General features: G+C 43.5%; 1 protein-coding gene across 7 annotated transcripts in view; it reads right to left on the bottom strand.

The window, feature by feature from the left end:
• The window catches only part of LOC125461075 (uncharacterized), a 253347-nt gene that overhangs the window by 222784 nt on the left and 9646 nt on the right, over nt 1-20917 (bottom strand). The gene's annotated exons all lie outside the window — the stretch shown is intronic.

Raw genomic sequence — 20917 nt, forward strand, 5'->3', positions numbered from 1 at the left:
AGTTCTGTTTCTTCCTCGACCACAGGCCTGAACACTCCCCATCCACCACCACTCTCCTGCACCTGACTAAACTTATTCTCTCATTAAACAATTTCTCCTTTAATTCATCTCACTTCTGCCACGATGGAGTGGCTATGGGCACCCACCTGGGTCCCAGTTATGTCTGCCCCTCCCCAGGGTATGTGGAACAATCCTTGTTCCAGGGCTCCACTGACCCCCTCCCATAATTCTTTTTTTTCAGTACAACAACTGCTTTGGTGCCACTTTGTGCTACCGCCTGGCTCCTGAAAAATTGGTTTGTTTTGCCTCCAATTTCTACACATCTACTACAAAGCCCACTGACTCCCATAGCTACGTTCACAACAGCTCTTCACACCGCACGTCCTGCAAAGACTCCATCCCATTCTCCCAATTCCTTCGCCTTTGCCGCATCTGTCCAGATCATGCCACCTTCCAAAGCAGAGCTCCTGACATAGCTTCCTCTTCCATAACTGTGGTTTCCTGCCCATTGCAGTTGACAGAGCCCTTAACCACATCCGACCTATCACCTGTGTGTCCATCCTTGCTCTTTCCCATCACAGTGTGATCGGGTCCCTCTTGTCCTCACTTTTCATCTCACTGGCCTCCACATTTCAAAGGATCATTTTCTGCCATTTCAGACAATTCCAGCAGAATGCCACCACCAAACACATCTTCCTCTCACTCCCCTTGTCTGCATTTCACAGGGATCGATCCCTCAGGGACACCCTGGTCTATTCCTTGACCACCAACACCACTCCCCCTTCTGATGGCAGCTTCCCATGTAACCGCACAAGGTGCGACACCTGCCCCTTCACCTCCTCCCTGCTCATCATCCAAGGGCCTAGCAGTTTCTCCAGGTGAAGCAGCATTTCACCTATACCTCCTCCAATCCTGTGTATTGTATTCACTGTACCCGATGTGACCTACTCTAAATTGGAGAAACCAAACGCAGACTGGGTGACCAATCACTTCCGGGTCCATGCGCTAGCATGACCTTGACCTTCCTGTCACCGGTCATTTTAACAGCATCCTGCTCACACGTCCACACACGACTGTCCTCGGCATGCTGCAACGCTCCAGTAAGTCACAGCGCAAACTGGAGGAAAAACATCTCATCTTCAGACTAACATTTTAGTTTACAATGTTTTGGGTGCAATATTGAGTTCAACTCCTTCAAATGGTGAACGCATTCCTTTCCTTTCTTTTAGCTTTACTTGTTACATTGCCGGTCACCACGTCCTCTCTCCCCTTCCTCCCACTCCAGAAGGGCCACCTGTCCTTTCCAGTCTGGCAGTTAGACGCACCATTGTCCTGCCATTCTCACATTCTGATCACTTAATCTGCACTATCAACACCCTTTCTCCCTCAGCACTCCATTCCCCATACCCACCGTCCCCCCAACCCAACACTTCACTTCAGCTTCAATTCAGCACGGCTCGAAACGTTAGCATTGTTCTCTCTCCATGGATGCTGCCTGACCCACTGTGACCTCCAGTATTTTTTTTGCTTTCAGTTCAGATTCCAGCATCTGTAGTAATTTGCTCCGACGCTGCTGAGCCTGACTGAGGGCGAAACTGTCCAATCCTAACTGCCTCCACAGCAACACACTCAGTCGCTCATTCGCAATCTTCAACTATTGAGCAAAATCAAATATGATCCACTTGAATATGTTAGCAGTGTTGTGTTTGGCATTAGAGATTAATTCAGCAAACAGTTCACTGATAAACATGGTAAATTTGAAAACAGAGTATAAAAACACTGTCGAAAGATGATTTCTTTTCGGAAAGGCAACATTAGTGCTTGAGCATGTTATCCCAGATTTTGTGAAAGTCGTTCCGGTACGATTGCCAAATGTTTTTTCATCCTTGATAAGCAGAGCTGAAACGAATCTGTCGGTATTTTATTTCTAGCCAGTGACCTGTTCATGTTTAAATGGTTAACCATTGTAATGCTAATAGTTTAAACAGGTACTTTTCAAACCATAGTTACATACCTGTAAGGAACCCAGAATTGCCACACTACTCATGCTCAATATTATGAAAAAAAATTAAATGGTCAAATCTCAAGTCGATAAAAGGTTGGAGGAGGAACCCCAACATAGACAAGTATAACCTGCTCATCAACACTTGGGAGTCCTGCCAAGGCCACTCAGCTCCTAACCCTATCGCAGTCTTGGTTTAAGCATGGAAATTAACTCTGGGAGGGAGGGATAGAGAGAGACCACCCTCTACAGCAGGGATGAATGGGTCATTTACCCTCATTACCTCAACATCAAATTAATGTCAACATGTGTTTTCTTTAAGAGCAGACTGATACAGCCAAAGTGTAACTTCATTGGCTGGAAAGGAATCCTGCAGAGTCCAAGAAACTTCGTAAAGCAAAGAAAGCAAGCATTAAAAAACAAAAGGAAGAAATGATGAGAGACTAACCACCTAACCCCATCTCAGCAGAAAGGCCATTTCCAACAGATGTGTTTGCGTTTCGCCCTCCCAGGATAATACAAAAGACAGGTTAAAAGCAGATTCAGCCCTGAACTGATGTCCTCCTGATGATCATAGCTAATAAAACACCCTTGCCCCGCACGTAATGAAAGTAAAAAGGCACTCAAAGTGCCAGCCAGCCAAACACTGACTAAAGAAACTAGGAGACACAGACAGACAACTGAACCAAATCAGTCTTCCTATCTTTGCATTCACGACACTGTAAAATTAAACTACTGAAGACTCCCAATAACTACCCCAACAGTTCCTAACTGGACACTTGAACACCAATTCAGACATTATGAAAAATTAATGCCAGACAGTTTTGTATCTTAAAAAAAGCTTAACTGTCTATTAAATACACTAATTCAGGAAGAATTAAATAAGGTAAGCTGATTAATGTTTATGCTTTAAACGCAAAACAATTGTGTTCAGCCCCCATTCGTACAAAATACAAACGAGCAAACACACTGAAGAGATAAATAAAGGCAAAAAAAACTGGCCAGATTACTTAAGTGGCTTTCACGGTGCACCATTTCATAATGTCAGAAATTGGCTCTTTAATTGCAATAGTAGCTACCTGTACTATCCAACCCCCATTACCTACTCTTCTTCTGACTTCAAGACCAATCCACTTTTTACTTTTGCATTCTCTTATTCTTAATCTGTGTGCACATGTTGCATGGTTGTCTCTTCCTGCAGTTAGAAACTCAAACTCAACACAAAAATGGGTTCTTTTTGAAACAAATTAATTCAGTCAGAGAAATATCCATAGGAGAATGGGCTCCTTGCTGCATTAACCTCATGTTCAATGGAGGGTGAGGTGAACAAAATAAGGCAACTAGTTCACCTCTCCTCTTCTAGGGGAGGCAGATTTGGGTATTGCACCAGAACCTTAAAATGGAGAACCTCACCTGGGGTCTGGTCATAACGTAGTAGTATATGCCAAAGAGCCCAAACCAAACAAGCCAATGGGAATCAGGGAGAACTCTCCAGTGGGAGTTGGAATCATAGCCAAGTCTGAAGGAAAATGGTTGTAGTCACTAGAAGTGACTATCTCAGTCCAAGGGCATTAGTGAAGCCATTCTTCAAGATTTTCTAGTGAGCCTGTCCAGAGATTTTATTACGTACCTCTGGAGCAGGTGGGAACCTGAACCCAGGTCACCTGGTACAGGAGATAGGGTCACTTAGTGCTCTTGGCCCGACCATCTTCAGCTGTTTCAATGATCTTCGTCCCATCAGGGGAGAGGTGAGGATGCACACTGATTACTACGTAAATGTTCAGCACTATTCTCAACTCCTCAGATATATGGATAACACTCCGGCTCAGGCTGTTAAGTGACAAATAATACTCATGCGACACAAGCGGTATCTTCATCAAGAGAATCTAGCCATTGCCATCACCCAAACCTAAAGCTGGACTCACCGACTGCACAGAATTGAGAGCCTGCTGTGTGCTTCGTTATACAGAGACATGGCTCACTCCCGCTTCACCTGGCTGTGCCTTATAACCCGAGGGTTTCTCAATCCACCGGGCAGACTTTACAGCATCCTCGGGCAAGGTAAAGGGCTCTGCCTCCTTATCAACACTTGGTGCTCAGGCAAGACATCCCTGGTGAGTTAGCGCTCTCCAGACACACAATGTCTAAAGGTGAAGTGCCATCGCTACTACCAACTGTGGGCGTTTATATCCCATCCCATGTGGAAGTGAAGAGTGCACTTGATGCAATATACATCGCCACAAACAGCTTTGAAATGGAATGCCCCGAGGCCTTGATCTTTGTTGCCGGTGACCTCAACCAGGCAAGCCTCAGGTAGAGGCGTTTGTACTTCAACAAAACAAGTCGAGCTTGAATCTACAAATCCTTCCACGCCCCAATAATAGTTTAACAGTATCAACCATACGCGGAAACGTTCATTTGAGCCTTTATCATCACCATCCCGAGCTACAGAATACAACATGTGCACAAACATTCCGACTCCTTTGGTGAATTGCAACACACTGCGTATCTTTTTCACTGAACCTTACGTGAATCTGCACAAGGATTTCATGAATTGAAGGTGTTATTGGGTGATTATGTTTTGCTCTGCCTCTAAGCTGTAATAGAGGGACACCTGTGATCTGCTTCAGGTTCTGCATAACAACAAGCCCTGTTAGGTCAGGTACTGCCAAGATCAAAGATTTGCTAACGATATTTGCACAAACAATGGTGGCAGGGAAAGGGGTAGGAAAATGCTCAGATAGAAAAATAAAGCGCAAATGGCAAGTTGAAGTTGAAATAGTCTGAAATTGTGCTTTCAACTAAGAGAAAAAAGCAAAGTCAATGGGAAAGATGTAAAAGCATGACACAACGTGGGTTTTTAGCTATAGGGACTGGAGCATCTAAGGCTAAGGGGTGACTTTTTAAGAGGTTTACAAAGTCATGAGGGGCATGGTTAAGCTGAATAGCAAAAACCTTTTTCCCAGGGTGGGAGAGTCCAAAACTAGAGGGCACAGGTTTAAATGTGACAGGGGAAAGATTTAAGAGAGATCTAATGGGCAATGTTTCCACACAGAGGATAGTCCATTTATGGAACGAGCTGCCAGAGGCGGTGGGTACAATAACAATGTTTAAAAAGGCATGGGGCGGGGGGGGGGGGGGGGGGGGGTACATGAATAGAAAGGAATAAGGAGGATACGGCCCAAACGCTGGCTATGAGACTGCTCTACAATTTAGTAAAATTGTGACTGATGAGTTTATGTTCTGAATTTCACTTTTTCATCCACCTCTGATGATCCCCAGTTAACACAAATCTACCCACCAGTGTCTCAAAGATATTCAAAGACAACACCTCCGGCTCCTAGTGAGGCAGAGTTCCAAAGTTTCAACTCAGGGCACAACAAAAAAATTCTCATTCCACTGCAAACAGGCCCAGTCTATCCGATTCAGTCTCACAAGAATGAACTCTCCGGTTTTCACTTGCAATTTCAATGCGTATGATAGCTGCAATCAGGCTCAGGATTCTTGAAGGAATCCTGCACAGAACTGAATGCTGACCAGGTTATGAAGTTAGGCACTTGAGGCTTTTCTATCAGGAGATCCAATTTCTTTACAGATGGACTTGTAAGTTACAAAACATGACAGAGAAAAGGTTAAATATACTTCGAACATGAATAGTTACGCATAGGCAAAGACGACCTCATTGCTTTTGCACTGCAACCATCAGCAGGGCCGAACAGACTGCTACCATCCTTGAAGTCTTCAGCTCAAAACCCATCATCTTCAGCCAGCTTCAGTTTCATGACCAATTTTCAGCACAAGCGTAACAGTCTGGACTCAAAACTAGTCACAAATAGGGCAATTGGTGATCTTTCATATTTAGCTAATAATAGGTCTCTTCAGTTTGGTCTCCAAATTTGCAACTTAACAAAAAAATCTAAACATCCAATAATTGTGTTTTGTATGAACTTCACACAACAGCAGGTGTGAATTCCTCACCCGGGTGCTTGCCTGAGCATCCCTACACAACAAAATTCCACTTAGAGCTTTCTAGGAGCTTCAACTGCATTGAACATTTGGCAGCCATCTCAACATTTCAGTGACTACTTTAAACGAAAAGACATACAGTCCACGTCCAAAGTTATGATCGTGCCATACCTTCTCTGGGCAGAAAATCTGTCATCACATCTCAATGGAGTAAGACACTGGAAGGCAAGCTCCACTATCCCTAATGTCATCAAAAAAGCTAAAGATTTTAAAATATACACAAGTTTCTGCCTTAAACACTCCTGTTGACAGAATGCATACACCACGTTTATGCCCTTAAAAATGACCATGTGTCGTAAATAGTCAGACTCTTAACTACAGGTAAACATGAGTCACCAGTATATAATTCTACTGATAAGCTCTAGTCCCCATACAAAAACACACAGAAAAGAGACACAGGTGTCATCGATGGAGGGAAAGACTGGGAATGCAGTTGATGGTTCCTGTTCACAAGGTCGCCGAGATGATTCTAGTGCTGGTCAGAACGCTACTTCTTGGCCTTTGTGCTCTGGAGATTTTTACTTACTTGCAGCTTCTAGCTTGAGCTGCCTGTCAACCACAAGTCACAGGCCCAATCAGCTGCTCAGTGACAGTTGAAATTCCATTTGTACGCACCTTTCCGCTCACTGGCAAACAGCTTCACTCAACTGCCATGTAAGCAAGGTTTACATTGAATGTCAGATTACTGGCTTTTGTAACAGTTCTTTTCTAATTTCAGCCCACAGTTAAAAATACAAAATAAACAGTCACAATCTTTACACTGCAAATAATCTTGCAGGGTATGTCACATCAACACAAAAATACTTCAAAAGTACTTTAGGTAAACCTAAATGGATTTACAGGAAGAGTAAGGTTCCTTAAAGACATGAAACTGTCAAGGAAAATAATGGAATAGCATGCAGCTGAGTAATGACTTCACACCAGTATTTAAGGTCAAGAAAGAGATGAGCATGTCAAATATACAAAGCAAACTAGCGATGAATCACTAGAATTAATGTCAGCTAAATAGCAGTAATTAAAAATATCATGACTCCTTTAGACAGGAAATTTAGGCATGTGTGATGAATTGTGTACATTATTCATGGAAGTTGGAATTTCTTATTTAAAAGAAAAGAGGACGATGGATTTTGGTTAGTCTTGAGATGATGCCTTTTGTAAAAAGTTGCAAAATTATTTGGACAATGTCCTAAATGGACAATTTTAGAGGGTACGTGACTTCACGGGTAATGAAGCTAGCTGTTTGTATTGTAATTGCAGAGCGCTCTGTTTGCAGGATTGGTGGACTTACTGAAGAGCAAGGCTTCAGTCCGTTTTTTCAGCACAGTTTCCAGTTGCCTGAAGCATAGTTGTTGCCATCCTTTGAATGCTGTCTGCAGATAACAGCACTAGAATGATTAAAGGGACCGAAAGGGCTGCCTCACCATTTGACCTCTCAGTTCCCTCTTTCAAATATGGAGTTGGGTTTAAATTGACCCCATCAGGATTATTGTTTGAAGACATTTGTCCTGAGGAGACGTGGGATGATACTGTCACCAACTTTGTGTCAGGATGACCCATTCAAATCACAAAGTCTCTTTTGGATGCTGTGTCACAATGGACAATGACATTCAGTCTGCAGTCTCATTTTGTCCTTTCAAGTCAGTGGGCAATTTTTAATACACATTCAGGCCATCGTTTGCAATGCATCAATTATCCATTTTCTCAGAAAGCTCTTTTCCACAGTGAATAATTTTAATAATAGCTTTCTTCAGTTGCCGAGAAGTTTGATTTCATAGTTCATGTCTTAGAAGTACAACTTTTACTTTGAGGATTTAACTGTTAAGTGTGTGATGCATTCAAAGCCCCTATCGAGAAGCTGGTCATCACAGCCGAAGTAAATGTCAAAACGGCAAACAAAAGAACCAGAAGTAGGAGTAGGTCATTCAGCTCATCGACCATATGACAGCATGTAACAGCATCATGGCTGATTTTGACCTGAACTCCAATGTTGGGCCTATCCCCCATAACACTTGTCTCCTTTGTCAAAAATCTGACTCAGCCTGCAGATCCCAACCACTAATGCTCACCAAAGAAGAGAATCCCAAACACTGAAGGAATGTCTTCACATCAATCTTCATTGTGACCCCTTCTAGTTTGAAACGTTTTTCTAGTTCTGGATATCCCAAAATGGGAAGCATTTTAGTATCTACCTTGTTAGGCTCCCTCAATCCTATAGAGTTTAACAGATGACCTCTCATTCTTCTCAACTCCAAACAGCATGGGCCCTTTCCACATAATACAATCCGTCCATCCATCCATCACAGGAATTAACCTACTGAGTCTTTCCTGCATCACAAGCAATTCAGATGTCCTACTTTAAGTAAAGTGACCAAAGCTGTGCACAGTATTCAGTCTGGTCTCACCAACAGCTCTGGGCAAACCCCCTTCTACTTTGCAATAAAGATCAATATTCAATGTAGTTTCCTAACTTCTCACCGTACCTGCTTACTAAAGTTGTGCGATTTTATTTACAAGGATACTCAGGTCCCGCTGTACAACAGCATTCAGCAAATTCCTGATTTTAACTAATATTTTGCATTGCTATTCTTCCCATTGAGCCTCATTTCCTACTTTAACTGTAGATTAAGTTTTTCTCCACTCACCTATTCCTTTCCAAACTTTTTATTCTCTTTATAATTTGTTTCGCCAATAACCTTCACACTTAGAGCAAATTCTGACCGTGGTCAGTACGCCCCCATCCAAGTCATTAATGTTAATCTTAAGCAGCTAAGTCCCTAACCTAACTCTTGCTGCACTCCACTAGGTAATCAGGACTTAAAATAGTAAACCATTAATCAATTAGTGTTGGTCTTACCAAGAACATTCGCCAGTTAAAACAGATTAGGAAGTGTGCAGAAAGAGGACTTCTTTTTGGAAAGGCTCTGGTAATATGGATATTACTTAATATGTTGTTACACTCGTTCCTGTAGATTTACCCTTTGCTCTTTTTCATCTTGGAGTATAACCTAAACTACAAAGCTGAAACAAATATATCAGCATTTTGTTTTTGCTAAACACACCTGTTAATCGTAGAATCCCTACTGTCTGGAAGTAGGCCATTTGGCCCATCAGGTCCACACCAACCCTCCAAAGAGCATCCCACCCAATCTCTGTAACCCTGCATTTCTCATGGCTAACCCACCTCACCTGCACACCCCTGGACATTATGGGCAATTTAGCATGGCCATTCCACCTAACCTGCACATCTCTGAACTGAGAGAGGAAACCAGAGCACCTGGAAGGACCCCACGCAGACACAGGGAGAACGTGCAAATTCTACACAGACAGTCCCCCGAGAATGGAATCGGACCCAGGGCCCTGGTGCTGTGAGACAGTCGTGCTAACCACAGCCACACAACAGTAAAACAGTTAAGCAATATAATTTTAATAGTTTAAACGGGACTTTACTTGAACAACATTTTCATTCTTAACAGTTTCTGCCCACCTGACTCATTTATCCCAACTGTTCTTGGTTAGCCAATTCTCTACTCATGCCTATACACCACTTCCTACACCATGTGCTCTCATCATTGTGCAATAGTTTTAAGAGACTGCACATTCGAAAACGCCCTGTAGAAATCCAAGCATCCTACATCTGCTGGCTCCCCTTTTACGACCCAATATGTATGCCCTCAAAGAAGTCTAATAACTAACTATGTTAAACACCAGCTCCCTTTCCAAAGGTTGATTCCTTTAAGGTTCTCTAGTTATCCTGCTGATACCCTAACAACAGCATAACATTTTCCCAAAGTCAGACGTTTTATTAATGGTTGTTGCTTTCATCTGGGAAAGCACAAGAGGAAAACAAGGAAATGAAGTAGCACTGAACAGGTTTTTTTCGCAGTGATAATGGGAACTGCAGATGCTGGAGAATCCAAGATAATAAAGTGTGAAGCTGGATGAACACAGCAGGCCAAGCAGCATCTCAGGAGCACAAAAAGCTGACATTTCGGGCCTAGACCCTTCATCAGAGAGGGGGATGGGGTGAGGGTTCTGGAATAAATGGGGAGAGAGGGGGAGGCGGACCGAAGATGGAGAGTTGCAGTGGGAAAGAGATTCCCTGAGGCTGGTCCGGAGGAAGGAGGGTAACTTCTTCAGGTTAGGCATCCCTGGAAGAGGCTTCGCAGTGAGGTTAGGTTTTTTTGCAGGTCTTCGCCGTAAAATGAGAAAACATTGCAAAGATACTTGCAATTCAAGAGGTTAAACTGAGAGAGGAATTTAAAATAATCATCACCACCTAAGATGATTATTTGAGAAAATGTTTAGGAGTAAAAGCTGGCAGGTCCATATGGCACGCATCCTAAGTTGCAAAAGAAATGGTTCCAGAGATATGCTGAGGTGAGTATTAATCTTGTTGCGCTATTAGAAAATGCAAACATTAACACTTCAATCAAGAAAGGAGGGGAGGCAAAATGCCAATTAGCCCAATATCTGTCGCAGAGAAAATGTTAGAATGTATGACGGGAGTCACTGCAAGATTCTTGAAAAGTCAAAGAGATCAAGCAGGGAAAATACTCTGCTGACTGATTGAGTACAGTGAAGGAATAATAAACGCAGATTAATGGGAAACTGTAGATGTCCACTTGGATTGCCAAGGCCAATGGTAAAATGACACTACAAAAGTTACTGAACAAAATAAGGGTTATCATGCAATGGTAACTTTAGCACACAGAAAGGATCGACTATTAATAGGAAAGCAGAGAAATGAGTTTCTTTCAGGCAAGTAGTAACTAATGGATTGTAACAGCGATCATTGCTGAGGCCTTAACTATTTATTTACACCTGTATCAATTATTTGGCGAAGGGGACTGAATACATGGTAGCTAAATTTGTTGATGACAGAAACATAGGTAGAAAGGTATATTTCAAGCTGAATATACAGAAAAGCAGCATGTTACTTAAATGGGTAAAGATTGCAGAACTTGGTGACAGCATCATCTGCATGATCTATACATAAAACGACAAACGTTAATTTGCAGATGTAGCAAGTGACCAAAGAAGTAAATGGAAACTGGCATTTACTGAAAGGGGGAATGAAATATAGAAGGAGGGGTGTTTTGCTGCAGCTTTACACAACCTTAGCAAGACCACATCAAAACGGTGTGACGTTTTGGACTCCTGGACTGAAAAGTAACAACATATCACTTCTCCACCTTCAGTTAATTCAGAAAAATAAGGGCCTGGTAAGTGCCAGTATATCCCAGAACGAACAACATGCAATTGGATATGGGCCAATAATATTTGGAAACTGATGAAAGAACAAGGCGTCCTGTGCACGATTAAATCAAATGCTTCTAAGACTTAACACGAGAACAACACTATCACAATTTGATTTTCACAAATTGACCAAGGATAGGCTAATCAAATTGGGAGAAAAGTTGAAGATAAAGATTTTAAAAACAGATATAATCATAGATAACAGCACGTTTGAACTTAGAAGACAGACAACGCAAATCAGATGGTAACTCGGGTGAGTCAGCTAAAATTCAAATGCTGATAAAACATCTTGGAGCAAAAGAAATTAAATGAAAAAAAAACTTGTACTTGAAAGAGAAGGGCTTCAGAAAGTAAAATGAAGAGGAGAGAGAACTTCAGAGGAAGTAAAAATGAATGAGCTTAAGAAGCTGGAACCAGAATGTCAAAGGAAAACACTGGCTGGAATAAGAAAAAGGAGGCCTCTGATTCCAGCAAACATTCTGACAAGGAAAAATCCAAGTCTAATCCAAGACTCAGGAGGGAGCAGTTCGACAATGCACAAGCACTCCCAAAATTTGATGAAACAGAGACCTGGAGGCATTTTTTGTTTTTCAGAAAAAGCAATTTAAGTAGGCGAGGTGGCTAAAACAAACTTACACACGGCTCATGCATTGGACAGAGCTCAACAGATCATAGGACACAAGAACAGAATTAGATCATTCAGCCCATCAACATTGCTCCACCACTTGATCGTGGCTGTTATGTTTCTCCATCCCAATTTCCAACTTTCTCTGTGTAACCCTTCATCACCTTATTAATCAAAAATCCAATGGTCTTAAATACACTCAAAAACTCGGCCTTCATAGTCTTCTGCAACGAGTTCCACAGATTTGCCATCTTCTGGCTGAAGAAGGTCCCTTCATCTCAGTTCTAAGGTGCACTCCTTCACTCTGGGGCTGTGCCATCAGGTCCTGGTTTTTTCCCCCACTGATAGAAACATCTTTCCCACATCCACTCCATGCAAATCTTTTAGGGTTAAGTTTCAATGTGCTCCCTCCTCATCATTCTAAACTCCATTGAGTATAGACCCAGACTATGCAACTGCTGCTCACGTGACAAGCCCTTCATCCCCGGGGGTAATTCTTGTAAATGTCCTCTGGACTCCCTCCAATGTCATCACATCCTTCCTTAGATTTGGGATCCAAACTGCTCAGAATATTCCAAATGCTGTCTAACCTGAGCCTTGTGCAGCCTCAGCAGTACATCTCCACCCTAGTATTCTAGCGCTCTCGAAATGAATGTTAACATTGCATCTACCTTTCTAACTGCCAAATGAGCCTGCACATTAGCTTGAAGAAAATCATGAACTAGGAGTACCAAGTCCCTTGAGTTTCAAATTTTAGAAGCCTTTCTCCAGTTAGAAAACAGTCTACACCTTTATTCTTCCTATCCAAGCGCCATAGCAAATACATTCCCAACATGGTATTCCATCTGCCACTACTTTGCCCACTCTCCTTTCCCATCCAAGTCCTTCTATAGCTTCCCCACTCCCTCAACACTGCATGCCCCTGCACTAATCTTTGTGTCATGTGCAAACAAAGCAACAATGCCCTCAATTCAATTCGTCCAGATCATTAGTGTATAATGTAGATGGCTGTGGTCCCACACTGACCAGTGCAAAAACCATGAAGTCAGTGTTCATGCCTTGCCTTTTGAAGAGACGGCTGGACTACGAGGCGATTAAAGCTACGCCCAGCACATACAAGTTGGTCGTAGAGGCTTACGGGCAGCAATTTGACAAAGTCTGGAAAAAAACTTGGGCAGACTGGTGTAGAATTTGACAGGGTGAGGCAAAATAACTTTGGCCATTGGACGCAGGCATTTAAAAAGGTGGAAGACTCCAAGATAACAAAGTGTGAAGCTGGATGAACACAGCAGGCCAAGCAGCATCTCAGGAGCACAAAAGCTGACATTTCGGGCCTAGACCCTTCATCAGAGAGGGGGATTGGGAGAGGGTTCTGAAATATATAGGGAGAGAGGGGGAAGCAGACCGAAGATGGATAGAGGAGAAGATAGGTGGAGAGGAGTGTAGGTGGGGAGGTGGGGGAGGGGATAGGTCAGTCCAGGGAGGATGGACAGGTCAAGGAGGCGGCATGAGGTTAGTAGGTGGGAAATTGAGGTGCGGCTTGAGGTGGGAGGAAGGGATAGGTGAGCGGAAGAACAGGTTAGGGAGGCGAGGACGAGCTGGGCTGGTTTTGGGATGCAGTGGGGGGAGTGGACGAGCTGGGCTGGTTTTGGGATGCAGTGGGGGAAGGGGAGATTTTGAAGCTTGTGAAGTCCACATTGATACCAATGGGCTGCAGGGTTCCCAAGCAGAATGAGAGTTGCTGTTCCTGCAACGTTCGGGTGACATCATTGTGACATTGCAGGAGGGCCATGACGAGCATGTTGTCTAAGGAATGGGAGGGGGAGTTAAAATGGTTCACGACTGGGAGGTGCAGTTGCTTATTTCGAACCGAGTGGAGGTGTTCCGCAAAACGGTCCCCAAACCTCCGCTTGGTTTCCCCAATGTAGAGGATGCCACAACAGGTACAGTGGATACACCAATGAAGCCCATGGGAAGTAATTTTCTCCCAAGAACCAAAAGATGGCAATGGTAAGGCAGACAGCCGAAGTGGCCAACAATCTCAAACTCGTCCACAAATTTAAACCCTCAACCCCACAGTCAAGGATAAAAGGGTGGACGTAAGCCATGTAGCCAGGGTAGAGAAGGGGCAGCTGGAATACACTAGGATCTCCTCCTCGAGCCTGAAATGAAGGTGCTGGAAATCTAAAGGCTGAAGCGTTTCCCTGTCATAAGGTGGGGCACCTTCATATAGATTGCGGGATAGATAAACCAAAAGAACATACATGGATACACAAGGTTAATGCAAAGAAAGGAGCCTCAAGAACACAACAGACAGTTTTAGCTCTGATAGCAACTGTGAGGCCAAGTCCAAACACTGCTGATAGGATGAGGGATATATTCAGAGTTATGGGAATGCTTGTCAAAAGGAAAACTAATGCTGCCAGTAACCAATGGACATACTTCGGGATAAAGGAATTACCCGAAGTCTTTTACTAGAAGGACTTTTTCCCAACAGAGTGTTACATGCACACTGAGGTGTCAGTTAATAGTGCTGGTGTGGATTACACATATGTACCTCTGTACCAGGTACAACCAGAGTAGAACCTTGTATCTCAAACATAAACTAGGTATAATGTTTCCTACAGTTAATCTGTGGGATGAAACTGATCTATTCCTGGGAAATAATTTGCCTGAATCTGAAGCTATAGCTTCTCCAGTAATTATAGATAGGCCAATTTAGATCAAGGACACAGAACTGTTGAGGGAAATTTACATTCATAAGCAGCAACCCAAGAAATTGGCAAACAAGATCTACTTTGAACTTCATATTGGCACCATAGACAAATAGCTATGTGAGGCACTACTTGAGAAATAGATAATCCGAAGGAAATGTTCAATAAGTCTTCTTGGATCGAGGCTCAGCAAATTGATCAAGAGTTTAGTGTAACAGGCTCAAACCGATGTTGAAGCCAAGGAAGTTCCCAGATGTTGCTAGGTTAAAATCAGGATTCTAACCTGGAAGCAGAGACCTCCTCAAGGAGGGTTAGATCTGTTGGCAGAGGCTGAATACGCTGGAGCATTTTTTCCCCCCGGAGCAGAGACTGAAGAGTGACCTTGTAGACGTTAAAACTTCATGAGGGGCACGGATAGGGTGAATAGCCAAGAGCATTTCCTCAGGTGAGGGAGTCCAAACCTATAGGCACAGGTTTAAGGTGAGAGAGGGGAAAGATTTTAACAAGGACCTGAAGCATAACTTTTTCATGCAGTGGGTGGTGTGTGTATGAAATGGCCTGCCAAAGGAAGTGGTGGAGGCGAATACAATTACAACATTTAAAAGACATCTGAATGGGTTTACAATTAGGGAAGATTTAGAGGGATATGGGCCAAATGCTAGCAAACAGAGCTAGGTCAGATTGGGATATCTGGTCAGCATGGATGAGTTGGATCAAACGGCCTGTTTCCATGCTGTATGACTCCATTGGCAGATAAAGAGTAGATAGGGAATTCACCAGAGCTGATGCTATCCAGGTATCATCAGGAAATAAAGGATAACTCTCAAAATCTCCAAGAGCAGGATGACACCAAAACTGGAGGTATAGTGGGCAGTGAACAAAGTTATCTAAGACTACAAAGGGATCTTGATCAATTGTGCCAGAGGGCTGATGAGTGGCAAATAGAGCTTCATTCGGAAAAACGCAAGCTATTGCACTTTGGTAAGATAACACAGGCAGGACTTAGAAACAGTTGGACCCTGGGAAGTGTTGTTGAACAGAAAGATCTAGGGGCTCAGATACACAGTTTCATCATTGGTAGACAGGGTGGTTAAGAAGGTGTTTTGCATGCCCCCCTTCAATGCTCAAATCATTGAGTATAGGAGTTGGGACATATGTCACTGCTGTACCTGACGTGGGTGAGACCGCTTTTATAGTAGAGCTCTGGTCGCCCTACTATGAGGAGGATAATATTAAGGAGGATTCAGAAACGATTTGCCAGGATACCTCCGGGAATAGAGGGTTTGAGTTATAAGGAGAGACTGGAAGGGCTGGGGCTATTTTCATTGGGGTGTAGGAGGCCAATGGGTGACCTTAGAGGTTTATAAGGTCACCAGGAACACAGATAAGGTTTTTCCCCCAGGGTAGGGGAATTCAAAACTAGAAGGTATATTTTTTAAAGTGACAGGAGAAAGATTTAAAAGGGATCTGAGGGGCAACATTTTCACAAAGAGGGTAGTTTGTATTTGAAATGAACTGTCAGAGAAAGTGGTAGATGCAAGTAAAGTTACAATATTTAAAAGACATTTGGATAGCTACATGAATAGGAAAGGCTGAGGGGGATACAGGCCAAACATAATGCTATTGAACATCAAGGGGACGTGATAAGATTCTGTTTTGTTGAGAATGGTGTTTGCCGGGCACGTACGTGGATCAAATGGTACTTATCACTTATCAGCCCAAGTCTGCATGTTGTACAGGTCTTGCTGTACATGGACACTGGTTACTTACCTAACTGAAGAGTCACAAATGATACTGAACATTGTGAAATCATAGCCACACTTCTGACTTTACGATGGAGAGAAAGTCATTGACAAAATCCCTGAAGCCTGTTCCACAGTTCTAGATCATCGACCTCAGTTTGGTGACCTTACTCCATAATCCCCTCATGGCATTAGTGTCTGGAATTTTCAGCCAGATCACCTCTCATTCTTTTAGACCCAGTCTCTGCAAACATGTCCAACCATCCCAGCAATTACTGATGAACTTCCACTTCAGTTCCTACATAAAAAAAAAGCTATTTTCTTGTTCAGGTCAGGAAACCAAACCTACAGACTGTATTCTGGTTCAGGCACATGAACATTCTTTACAAATGAAGCAAGACATTTTTATTCCTGTACTCAAACACATTTGTAATTTTAAAAAAGGGTACCAAACACCGATGAAAAGCAGGAAAGCTACCTCCTTGTAATGTACACCAATAGCAATGTGGCACACCTGGGATATCCCAGACAGACATTTCAATTAGTTAACTTCAACTTCTGAAGACAAGGTATGGATATTGTCAAGGCCTTGCCTTATTTATTCACTGCTTTCAAACTCGTGTTTATCTGGAACCCAAACGAATGCTTTGAAGACAATCTTAGGCATCTCATCTCCTTGAAGGAACTCAAAACGTCCTTATTGCTTAACATTTTCTAACTTACTTTCTCCTTATTATAATGAACATGGGCCACATTTTGGAATTGCAAACACTTAGAAATTACAAATCCTAAACTAAAAGTTACATTCCTACAACATAGCACCAGTCCTTGGCTTAGTGTTGACATTGCCAAGAGTTATTTAGCAGTCAAATAGTAAGGGAACTAAAGCTGTGACATTTACAAGTCTAATCAACTCTTCAGAAGACAATAAGAATTATAATAACTATTTTAAACATCAAAGCAAAGCAGACCTGGCACAACATCCTACTTGAATCAAGTTTATTTGACACTGTCCTGGCTATTTTCCAAGTCCCTCTCATGGTTTCAGAGGTACAACTCAATTAGAACAAGTCTGGCTGAAATATACTTTCTAGGTTAACTGGTGACGGCTACAGGCTGCAGAGAGATAGAGATCGAGATCAAGAGAGGTCAGGGGTGCTTGGTTGGGGAAGAGCTGCTGACATCGCTGTCTGTGGAGATGTTCGCCAGATGCTGCAGAACGACAGAGCACGAGGTTGCGGGGTGGGGGGGGTGGGGGGGGGGGGGTGGGGGGGGGGGGGGTGGTACCAGCTGCCAATATTGCTAACAGGAGGTACTGAACACAAAAAGGTGCTGAAAGAAGCATCTTGTGAACCAAAAATGACCCGAGCCCAGGTGCTAGTTTGAGTTGATTCAAACCAGTTTAAATTAACTACGCTTTGCAAAAATAAATAATTTGAAGTAATGCAAAAGCCTTATTTGGACAAGAAGTAATAAGTTAATGCTACCTAAGTCTCTGGGCCAGGGCAAATAAGGTAAAGGCACGCGCTAAGTGAATTAGCCTGAGCCAACAGGAAAGAGACAACACCACGAGAGAGTTAATACAAGGGATAAAATGATGACTCTCTGGTGCGAAGCAAGCAATAACTCTGGAAACTCACTATCGCAAAAGCAGACCCTACATCAAGGATGTGGTGATAACATTGAACGCAGCGTCCGGCCAGCGCTCGCCCCCCCATCACCAACAGCAGCTGCTGTCCTGATCTCTGACCACTTGTGGTGCATCAGACGGCTCTAATAGTGTATCAATAGGTTCTAGTTCAGTTTGTGGGAAAATGTATAAGGTCTAGTTTATAACAAAACATAAGCAACATGTGTCTTGTTTAACACTATTTATAAAGTAATTTGTGAGGTCACCAGAGCTGGCTGTTTTCCTCTCTGTGCAAGCCGGTAACCGGAGCCAGTGTTCTCCAGGCTCCGATATATTTTGGTGCCATGACTCAGATTCGAGGGTAGATCACTCCCTTGAGTCAGCAGGAGACTCGGGTTGGACTGAGTGGGAGCTCTAGCTTCGAGGGAAGACCTCTCCGCTGTGTCAACGGCAGGCGTGAGGCAAACCAAATGGGCAGAGTAGAGAAAACAGGAGCTCAGGGCCAGAGGGAAGACCTCTCCGTTGAGTCATTCCAGGTAGGAGTTTGGGGTTAACCCACAGCCTCTAGTATACAATGACGAATCAGGAAGGAATGGGCTGCCCTGATTGGGCAGGGTTCCTCTAGAAATATCTAATAGGGGAGCGTCCGCAATATGCAAGGAAAAGTCTGCTGGGGAAGTCCTTTGGCAGGTTGCCCAAATGAAGATATCAGACAAGAAGTTTCAAACAGTACAGAAGGTGGTAGCCATCAACCGTTTCATGGAGGAATAGATAGAATGCCGACAGCAAGTGAAGTGAGAGAAGGTGGAGAGGGAAAGACTGAAGGAAGAGAATAAGAGACTTTGCAAGGAGCTAGCCACCTTAGTGAAAAGGTAACCGAACTGCAGGGACCAAGGTGTATGGGCTAGGTACATGTGAATCGGTACCAGATGCAGTGAGAGAAGCTGTTAGGGAAAGGAGTAGGCGAGAGGGAGAAGACCAAACAGCTAAAGCTGAGCTGGCAGGACGGAAGCAAAAACGTGATGATTTAAAAGCTGCGAAGAATGTGATTCAGACAGCAGCTCAGGAGGAGTAATGCCGTGGATCTCACAAAATGTCAGATATAGACAGAGAAGCTGCAAGGTCAGCTAGCAAGGCAGAGAGGCATAATGTGCATCTCTGCATCCGAAAGGCACGAGGAAGGCAGTGACAGGGGCATAGATCGGGACGATTTAGCAGACAAAAGTGGCTAGGTACGGTCATGCTGACAGAGTCTCCACCTGAGGATCCACCGCCAGCTTATGACCTAGGGTCAGAGACCCCGTCAGCTCTAATCTTAATGGCCTCCCTTGTATCCACTAGAGGAAGATTACAGGCAGATAGTCAGACGGTAGAGGGCAAGAGGGGAGTATATTTTGCCCATTAGGGGTATCAGAGTTGAGGGACATTACAAAAGCTATTGGGAAACGAGCAGCCAGAGATGATAGTAAGAACTGCAGATGCTGGAGTCAGAGATAACACAGTGTGCAGCTGGAGGAACACAGCAGGCCAGGCAGCATCAGAGGAGTAAGCAAGCTGATGTTTCATTGAACAGAGAACTGAACAGCACATGACAGGCCCTTCGGCCCACGATGTTGTGCCCAATTTTTACTGTAAGCCTAGGGTCTATCTAACCTCCACCGCTACCTTATACAAACATCCACATGCCTGTCTAATAGCCACTCAAATGCCCCTAATGACTCCACTACCCTCTCCAGCAATGCATTCCACGCCCCTACCACTTTCTGAGTAAAGAACCTCCTCTGATGTCTCCCCGTATCTACCTCCACTCACTTTAAAACTACGTCCCCTTGTCGTAGCTACTTCCACCGGAGGAAAAATGTCTCTGGTTATCCACTCTAGCTATACCTCTGATCATTTTGTACACCTCTATCAAGTCACCTCTCATCCTTCGTCATTCCAAAGAGACAAGCCCTAGCTCTCTCAACCCTTCCTCATAAGACTTTCGCTCCATTCCAGGCAACATCCTGATAAATCTCCTCTGCACCTTTTCTAACACTTCCACATCTTTCCTGTAATGAGGCAACCAGAACTGTACACAATACTCCAGATGTGGTTGAACCAGGCTTTTGTATAGCTGGAGCATAACTGCACAGCTCTTGATCTCAATCCCTCTATTGATGAAAGCTAACATAAAATATGCCATAACAATTCTATCCACCTGGGTGGCAGCTTTCAGGGTACTGTGGACATGAACTCCAAGATCCCTCTGCTCCCCGACACTGCCAAGAATTTTTCTGTTGACCCTATATTCTTTCAAGTTTGTCCTTCCAATATTAAGCACCTCACACTTTTCAGGGTTAAACTCCACATGCCACTTCTCAGCCCAGCTCTGCGTCCTATCAATGTCCCCTTAACCGAGAACAGCCCTCCGCACTATCCGTAACGACCCACCTTCGCATCGTCCACGAAATTACTAATCCACCCTTCCATTCCTTCATCCAAATGATTTACAAAAGTCACAAATAGAAGAGGACCCAGAACAGATTCTTGCGATACACCACTCGTAACTGAGCACTATGTTGAATATTTTCCGTCCACTACTGAAATGTTAAAGGGTGAACATTTGTTCTGCTGACATGTAAGAAATTAGGTGCTAAGCTGCGCCGTGGGCACCTCTGTCTCACTGACAAAATGTGGTAATCTAATTATACTCTGCTCTCGGTAAATGTTGAACTAAGGCTAAAAAGATGAGGAACAATCCAGAGCGGCGATTGAGAATTGAGGAACTGTCTGGTTGTACACTGTTTTTGGGCAGCTGGTCTTTGCTTCTAATGTTAGGTGATTAAGTCATGGACTATCACTGTTGCTGGGCATATGACTATGGGGAAGTAAAAAATTGTATCTTGCATACGTGACTGACTGAAGAAAAGTCCTATATCA

Source organism: Stegostoma tigrinum, chromosome 18 (assembly GCF_030684315.1).
Source record: "Stegostoma tigrinum isolate sSteTig4 chromosome 18, sSteTig4.hap1, whole genome shotgun sequence".
NCBI lineage: Eukaryota > Metazoa > Chordata > Chondrichthyes > Orectolobiformes > Stegostomatidae > Stegostoma > Stegostoma tigrinum.